General features: G+C 28.6%; 1 long non-coding RNA gene across 1 annotated transcript; it reads left to right on the forward strand.

The window, feature by feature from the left end:
- The first annotated feature begins 6,313 nt into the window (after nucleotides 1–6,313).
- On the forward strand, nucleotides 6,314–7,960 carry LOC120091935. The gene is made up of 2 exons (XR_005485867.1): nucleotides 6,314–6,772; nucleotides 7,529–7,960. It is a non-coding gene; the product is annotated as an uncharacterized LOC120091935 (long non-coding RNA).
- Nucleotides 7,961–8,256: the final 296 nt, after the last annotated feature.

The following is an 8,256-nucleotide window of genomic DNA, read 5'->3' on the forward strand; positions in this document are numbered from 1 at the left end:
TATAATTAAGATAATGAATAATGTATATTATAATATAAAGTTTTCATGAGAGAAATAAATACTTGAATATGATTTAAACATTATTTATGTGAATGTGATTCATATAAAAACTATAGGTTAAAATTAATATGGATATGATTCATATTAATACTATAGGTTAATTGAGAGAATAATAAACTATGGGTTATATTATATATGATACAATATAAACAATATGTTACATGTTTCATGTGATATAACGTACAGTTTAATATATATATATATATATATATTAAATTAAAATTCATTTTTGAATTTTATAAAATAAAAATGAGGAGGGAGTTATTTTAATAACTCCCCTCAACTTTTCTTTCTTCTACGTGCAACACAGGAAAAGGAGGTTAAGTGGTTTATCTTATTCTTCTTCTGGCAATTCAAGAAATCTTTCAGTGTGTGTGAAATTTCTCTCAGCAAAAAACTCTTCCCTTCCCTTTCACAAAATTATACCCAAGCCCACATAACTCCGCATGATTCTCACCTTGAGAATAACTTGGAAGATCTTGTAGTGGTGTTCTTTGTTGTATCATTGGGTTGCTGTCTTCAAGTTGCTGTGAACGGGAGTTTAAGAGGAGATCAGCTTGTGCTGGTGTTGTTGGAGAGGATACATAAAGAAATATTCTTCAAGGGTGAGTCTCCGATTTCCCTTTCTTATTCGTAAAAATCTCATTAGAGAAAAGCATGCTTAGAATTAATTATGTTTATCATAGTTTCCATCCCTCTAAATTATAGTGTTATGTAAAAAAAAATTGGAGACTACATGCATTCCTTTGCTTCCATTTTGGGGTATTCCACACCTTTCAGAATTCGGATTCCGAATCCTGGGTCTGAGGCGTTATAGATGGTAGACACATAAAATTGAAAATTTAGGGTTGCATTAGACATAAAACTCAAATTTATATCTAAAAGATCAAAAAATTCAAAATTTTTAAAATTTTCAAGGTTGTATATATCTATGAAAATTCAAAATTGAATGTTCAAAGATCTTTATATTAGAGATTGAAATAAAGGCTAACTAACATACAACACAACCTATTACACACGATGTTACAAGAATTCTAAGAACATCAAAGATAAATATAGATAAATAAAGTTAGAACATAACACAGAGTCTGGTAACCCAATTCGTTGCAATACTACCTATGTCAGGAGGCAACGTGCACGTGGAAAGATATTTTTGCTAATATAAATTAGCCAAACAATTACAATAATGTACTTATCTGAAAATAAATGACAATTACAGTGACACTTAAATAACTCAACTTAAAGAACGATCACTTAGGCCCCCTCTAAGTGTGAGACTTCTTCTCAATGAAACTATGACTCCCTTAAGTGTGAGATATCCTCACCTTCCACAGACTTAAACTCCTCCTAAGTATAAGAATATTAGTGAATGATTACTTAGCTCTTCTTATGTATAAGACTCCATCTCAACTCAAAATTATATTTGTCCCACTTTAATGATGAACTTAGGCTTTCCCTATGGTTGAGAATCCCTTTTGAAGTTATAATAGAACGATTTAACAAGATCTTGAGTGGAACAACACACTTTTACAATCTAAAGGATTGACACACCCGTGGTTTATGGCAAACACACATGACAAAATGGCTCAATACTTCTTCAAAATGACCAACCCTAATATGAGAGAAATAACTATATCCTCTTAAATATGCACAATGATAAAAGAGGAAACAACCCTAAAAAAAGGTATGCACAACCTAGAAAAGAAACTAAAATCGTGGAAATAAACTCCCATAATGTTCAATATAAGGAAAAAAAATATTCTGCATAATAAACAAGCTGTAGGACATCGAACTTTCTGGAACAACAAATGCAAGGACATCCTAAAGATCAATCCAAGGAATAGGAGGACTTAGAGAGCAACTGCATCAACATTCTTAAAGAAATATTGTCAATATCAGATCTTTAATAGAGACAAAATTGAAAGTTTAAGACCTATTGGATACTTTTGAAAGTTCAGTGACCAAGTATAGTGATCAAATTATAGAATACAAACCTCATAGTTCAACAACGTAATTTATTATTATTTTTTGGAATTTATGAGGATTGGAATCAACTAATATAAATGATATTGATGCAGGGAGATAAGTATCTTAGAATGATGGACTACCAAACCTAGTTACTCTAATCATTGGAAAGGAAAGAATGGCTTATATTGTGTAGGATTATCAAGGAGAAGCCTACATGGAGCTAATATAATTTAGATGCTCAAAATATTGCTAAAGATATATCATCCCAAACCTGTAAGTGTGGATAGGAGAAGAGGAAAAGAAAGGAAGAAAAGAATAATTTATCTTCAACTCAAGCTGACTCTTATGGCTTTACAATTGAGGTATTAAATTAATAACCATATCGAATATTTAGGTCAATATGTTGGCCTTATGTCATGACATCTAGGTTAACATGTTAAAGCTAGCTACTTGAAATTAAGTTTTTTTCCTCGAATGTTAATCAACATTTTGTCAATCCTATATCTTGATATTTTTCCGATATATATCAATGTCCTTTTCCAGCTAGCAAGGGGTGAAACTTTCTATCAAGTTGTCGAGATATTTGGTTCAAGCTTGAGCAAAATAGCATGTATGATAACTTGATATGTACTCTTAGAACAACATATATAAACTTGGAAAAAGTATCATTTTGGTTCGTTCTTAAGTTTTGTATTTAGTTTTCATTTGATCCTCTAAGTTTTTAATTGTTACATTTTCAATCTTTAAATTTTGAGTTTGAATTCAATTTAGTCTCTAGATTTCAAAATGTTATAATTTTATTTTTGAGGTTAGAATTTTGTTTCAATTTGACCCCTAAGTTTCAAGATTTACACGTTAACTATAATTTTTCACTAGATACTCTCATTCAGTTTTTAGTGTTAATACAATTAATTAATTTAAAGGAATTATAACTAATTAGGTTTCACTAATTTTTTTTATCAGTATTAGAATTAATTTATTTTTTATAATAATTTTAAATTAATTATAAAATACCAAAATGGAAAACGAATATAGTATAAATTTTGAAACATAGAGATCAAATTAAAACAAAATTCAAAACATAATAACTAAAAGGTAGTTTGCAATGGATAATAATTTAAGAATATGATTTTGTAAGTCTATCTCTTATATTTGAGATTTTGCAGATATAACAAAATTTTTAGTTTAGTAATTCATTTTTTCTTCATTCCAAAATTGCCCCATTTAACAACCTTCCTTTTGATTCTTATGCATGTGTTCGATGCTTCGACCAAAACTCCACGGTGGGTTTTTATATGAGTTCCTTTTAGAGCTCCACCGCCAAATCATGACCTCATTTTTAGGACATTTTATTTTCAAGAACTGTGGGTCGAGCTTCAATCCTTTTTTTTTTTTTTTTTTTTTGCTTAATTTATCTTGTATCTCAATATGATTCGTGTAAAAGAAACTTTTCTTATTTTATTTCTTAAAAAGAAGTATATCAATGATAATATCGATACACTTTGTATTAAGTATTATCAATTTTCTTATATTATTCAAATATAGTTAAGCAATATAGTTAAATATGCTGCAAATTAAGTGTATCGAGAATGTATCTACATAATTGATATATTTAATATAAACTATTTATAATTAATTTATAACATATAATATCATTTCTCAAATCTAATAACTAAATAAAAACATTTAAAAGTTGGTAACATCTCAAATGTATCAACAATATAACGTGTGTATCAAGATAAAGTATATCAACAATATAATTGAATTTATCATTGTAAAATATAACGATAATGTTTCAATCAAGTGTATAAGTAATATAAATGAATATATCATTATAAAGTATATCGTCAATATATTAATCAAGTGCATCAGTAATATCAACATGTATATCATTATAAATTATATTAATAATATACAAATTAAGTATATCGGTAATATAAAGATGTGTATCATTATAAAGTATATCAATAGTATGTAAGTCAAGTATATTAGTTATATAAATGAGTGTATCATTATAAAGTATATCAACAATATATTAGTAAAATATATTAGCAGTATCATTATAAAGTATATCAATAGCATGCTAGTCAATTATATTAGCGGTATAAACAAGTATATCATTATAAAGTATATTAATATAATATCAATAAAGTTTATGAATAATATATACGTGTATATCATTATAAAATATATTAATAGTGTATCATTATTATATCTCAACATTAATATATCAGCAGTAGTACAATTGGTTGAAAAATATTCCACTTCAAATAAAATGTCTGGAGAACATTTTTTGTCAAAGTAATTAGGGAGCAGAAAAGGAAAGACAAAATGGGGTTAAAATAAAACCCTAAATCTTAGGAAAATTAGTGGTGAAAAGTGGGAACAGGAAGTCGAGGACATCTAAGACAATTTTGAATGATATTTGTGAGTTTGGACTTGAAAATTTGCCATTTCTACAAACATAAAGAGTATGGGCTACATGCTTAATTATCCTAACCTATTACGTCTCTGATCCAAATAACTTTAATTAAAAGTGTAACATTTTAAAACATAAGTGCTACATTAAAATTAAACAAAAAATCTATAAAAAAATAAAAGTGAAATATATTGAAATCTAGGAACTAAACAGAAGTTATATCAAGAATCTAGGGATTAAAAAGATTTTTTTCCTTGCAAAATTTGATTGTATGGATCAATAGAGTTACAATGTCCCCCTTTTATTGGAGAGATTATTGAAGAGTTATAAAATTTATTGAAATTTTAATGGATCAATGATGATGGGATTTTTTTTGGAAATTAACAAAAAAAAATAATAAAAATATTTAAATTATCAAATAAAATTTCACCATTTTAAAGTAATTTAGGCTTCCTTGCTATGATGTAGTGGAAACTATTAGTTTCATCAGTCCTAAGATCGATGTCAAAATTGTAGACATATGAAAATGTCAACAGAAATTCAATTTTCTAATTAGAACCGAGCAAAATAAGCTCACATTGAATCATAATTTTTTATAGCTATAAGTTGGAGACCATTGAGATATAGATATCAAATTACAAGATTTTTATTTTTTATTTCTTTTATTATTATTATTATTATTATTATTATTATTTTGAGAAAAAGCAGTTGTTACATAAAATAAATAAGTGTTTTTGGTAAATATTCTAGTTTTGCAGCCTCTTTGGGATTTAGAGTAAATAGGTATTTTTGGTAAATCTTCTAGTTTTAGAGCCTCCTTGGGATTGAGACTTTGAATTGTGTGATTTTGAAATAGTACTAAAGATAGCTTTTAAGAATAAAAATGGTGTCATATTGAAATATGGAAATATGATAAACATTAATAGACATCTATTAATGTCCAGCTACTACTGAGAGTGACACATTTTACTAGTTTTGAAAATATTTTCAGTAAGTTTGTCATTTAAAATAATTATCCACAAAAATATGTTGGCTCTACTTACAAACTTTATCTCTATTTTATCCTCTTAAAGATCTGCTTCAATTAATAATTTTTTATATATACATGCATGAAATCTTCGACTTTTTTTAGTTATAAATTATTGTGCTCTCTTTTTTTTAATTATTTTTTTAATATTGAATTATTCTTTTTATTAATAGGTATGGTTTTTGGAGTATAGACAAATATATATATATATATATAAACAGTAAGAGCATTTATAATACTACACAACTATATAAAAAAAATGAAAAGAAAATGATCTTTATGTGTTAAGAAAATTTGAAATTATCATAACTATTATTTCAATGAAAAAAATAGTGAACGACTCCAAATTTTTATGGTGAATCAGAGTAATATTTCACATGCATAATTTGAAATCAAGAGATTATGTTGTTCCAAATTTGATAATGGCAAGAATACTCGATGAACTTTATATAAATATATATATATATATATATATATTATATCTTTTCATTAAAATTGAAATAACATTTTGTTTGATATTATTTACTTTAATAATTGATTTATTGTTTAGTTTTAATTTTTCATTCAAAAAGCCCTTATAGCTCAGTGGTAGAGCGTCAGTCTTGTAAACTGAAGGTCCGTAGTTAAACAAAAGAAATAGTAATTAATGTAACTATTAAAAAAGTGTTTAAACTAATAATATATCTACTTTGATCATTATATTATGCGTTATACGTTATTTATCACTAGGTCAACCAACGATGGTTAAAAAAAAAAAAATAGACTATCTATGAAAAAATTTATAAGTTTTATTTTTTCTCCAACGTCTCCATCTCTCACATTCTCTTTCCACTCTCAACTCTCCGCTATCTCTGCATTCCCAATTTTCGCTCTTTTCATAGCTACGACTCTATAAAAAGCCCTTCATCCCTTCCCTTCCCATTTTCATAGCTACGACTTCTTCCCTTCCCTTTCGATTTGTTGCACGACTTCTTCATTTCCATTCCGTTTGTGCTATTTCCTCCCTTCAGCATTCGATCGAGTTCCCTTCTCTTTCCATCTGAGTATTTGTGGCAGGTATTTCATCTCCCATCCTTCTATTCGCTGCCCTAAGTCGTCTTTGTCTTCCCAAATTTCATCTCCTTCCAAAATCACCGGAAACGATTTAACCTGTATCGAAAATCCTGTCCTTAGAACAACTTTTAATGACCCAGTTCTTCCCCACACAATCACAAACTCGTAAATCACAAAACGGCCAGTTGAATACTTGGAATCGCTGATGTGTTTCACTTGAACCAGTTAACCAACATAATAGCAAGGTAATTAGAACATCATTTAGTATATTGAAAGCATTATGGTTTTGTGTGTACATTCTTATATCTGTTTGTGCTAGTCTATTCTTCTAATTTAGATATTTCTCATTCTTCTCATTTGCAAGGCAAGAACCTAAATCTCCTAATTTAGGGCTTTTTCACCACTCACTCTTCTTTAATCAAATTTTATTTTTCTTTCTGTGGTTCGGTTCCAATCGAGAGTTACTACTTTAAAAGAAGTTACTTCGAGTAAAATTTTTAGTTATAATTTTGTTGCCTTGTGTTCTACTTGAGAAAAGCTAGTTTATTTCCAGAGGGAGAATTTTTCAAGCTAAAAATGGAGTATTTGTTGTAGATATAATTGTGTTGCCTTGTTCAGCTCATTTTCTCTTCGTTTTTGTGTTGTCCATTTTTTTTATTATTTATCTTAATAGAAAGAGTTCTTATATTTGTTTTTGTTACATTAAGTTGGAAAACATATATATTTACATATTTACACAGTAAAAAAGATTGAAAACAGAGGAATCAATTGGTTCTCAATGATTATTATAAAATGCAGTTATATTTTATTGTAGTTTGATGGTTTAATTTCGAGCTAATGTTTTATTGCTCCTCAACCTATTTACATATATATCCAACTTAGAAGGCATTGCATTAGAAAAATCTCTTTCCCTCTGTTAGTTATATTGTATTATTTTTCTTTTCTAGTACTTCTTTGTTTTCATTCTTTCTCTATACTCACACACGAAGTGTCACTCACAGTTTCATCTCGACAGAAGCTTGGCCAAGTACCGATTGAACCAAAGATAGTTTCGCCGGTTGATTTGGAATTCCCTTGACGTCGTAAGACTAATCCACAACACACCGATCTTGGATTAGGCGTCAGAATGTGTGGTTAGGGATGAGCGTGAAGTTAGTAAGAAAAGCCTTTGTGACCGAATAGATGTTGTTTTCGACAGCGACCAATGACTCTATATTTTGGGTATTGAAGGCTTGCTATTGACGATCCTTTTTAAGCTTTTCCTCTGACAACAAATAGAATTTGTGGTTGGGCCCTCTCTACAAATACTCTCAACATTGTCTTTCATATTTTTCGGTATCATCTTTCAAACAAGTAAATCTCGTAGTCTGTAAACATATTGTTGTATAAACATATATTATTGTTAATAAAATAAGTGTTATTTTATAAACATATACTCAATCTAATAAACTAAGATCCGAGGTTATTTTATGTAATTTAAACAAGTATGTAGAGACATACAGGTGGATCTTGTTTACATTTTGCTATGTGTTCATGTAGAGTTTTCTATACGACCGTGTAGTATATGCTAGACGTTCACATAGCTAAATGCTACGCGATTGTGTAAAGTTATTGCACGATCATGTTGCGTTGGTAGCAAGATTGCGTAAGCGCTCGAGGAGTAGACGATCGAGCGGCATTTAATGCTTGACGCATGGGTTGCGTGCTAAACGATCGTGTGGACTATCAT

The sequence above is a fragment of the Benincasa hispida genome, chromosome 1 (assembly GCF_009727055.1).
Source record: "Benincasa hispida cultivar B227 chromosome 1, ASM972705v1, whole genome shotgun sequence".
Classification (NCBI taxonomy): domain Eukaryota; kingdom Viridiplantae; phylum Streptophyta; class Magnoliopsida; order Cucurbitales; family Cucurbitaceae; genus Benincasa; species Benincasa hispida.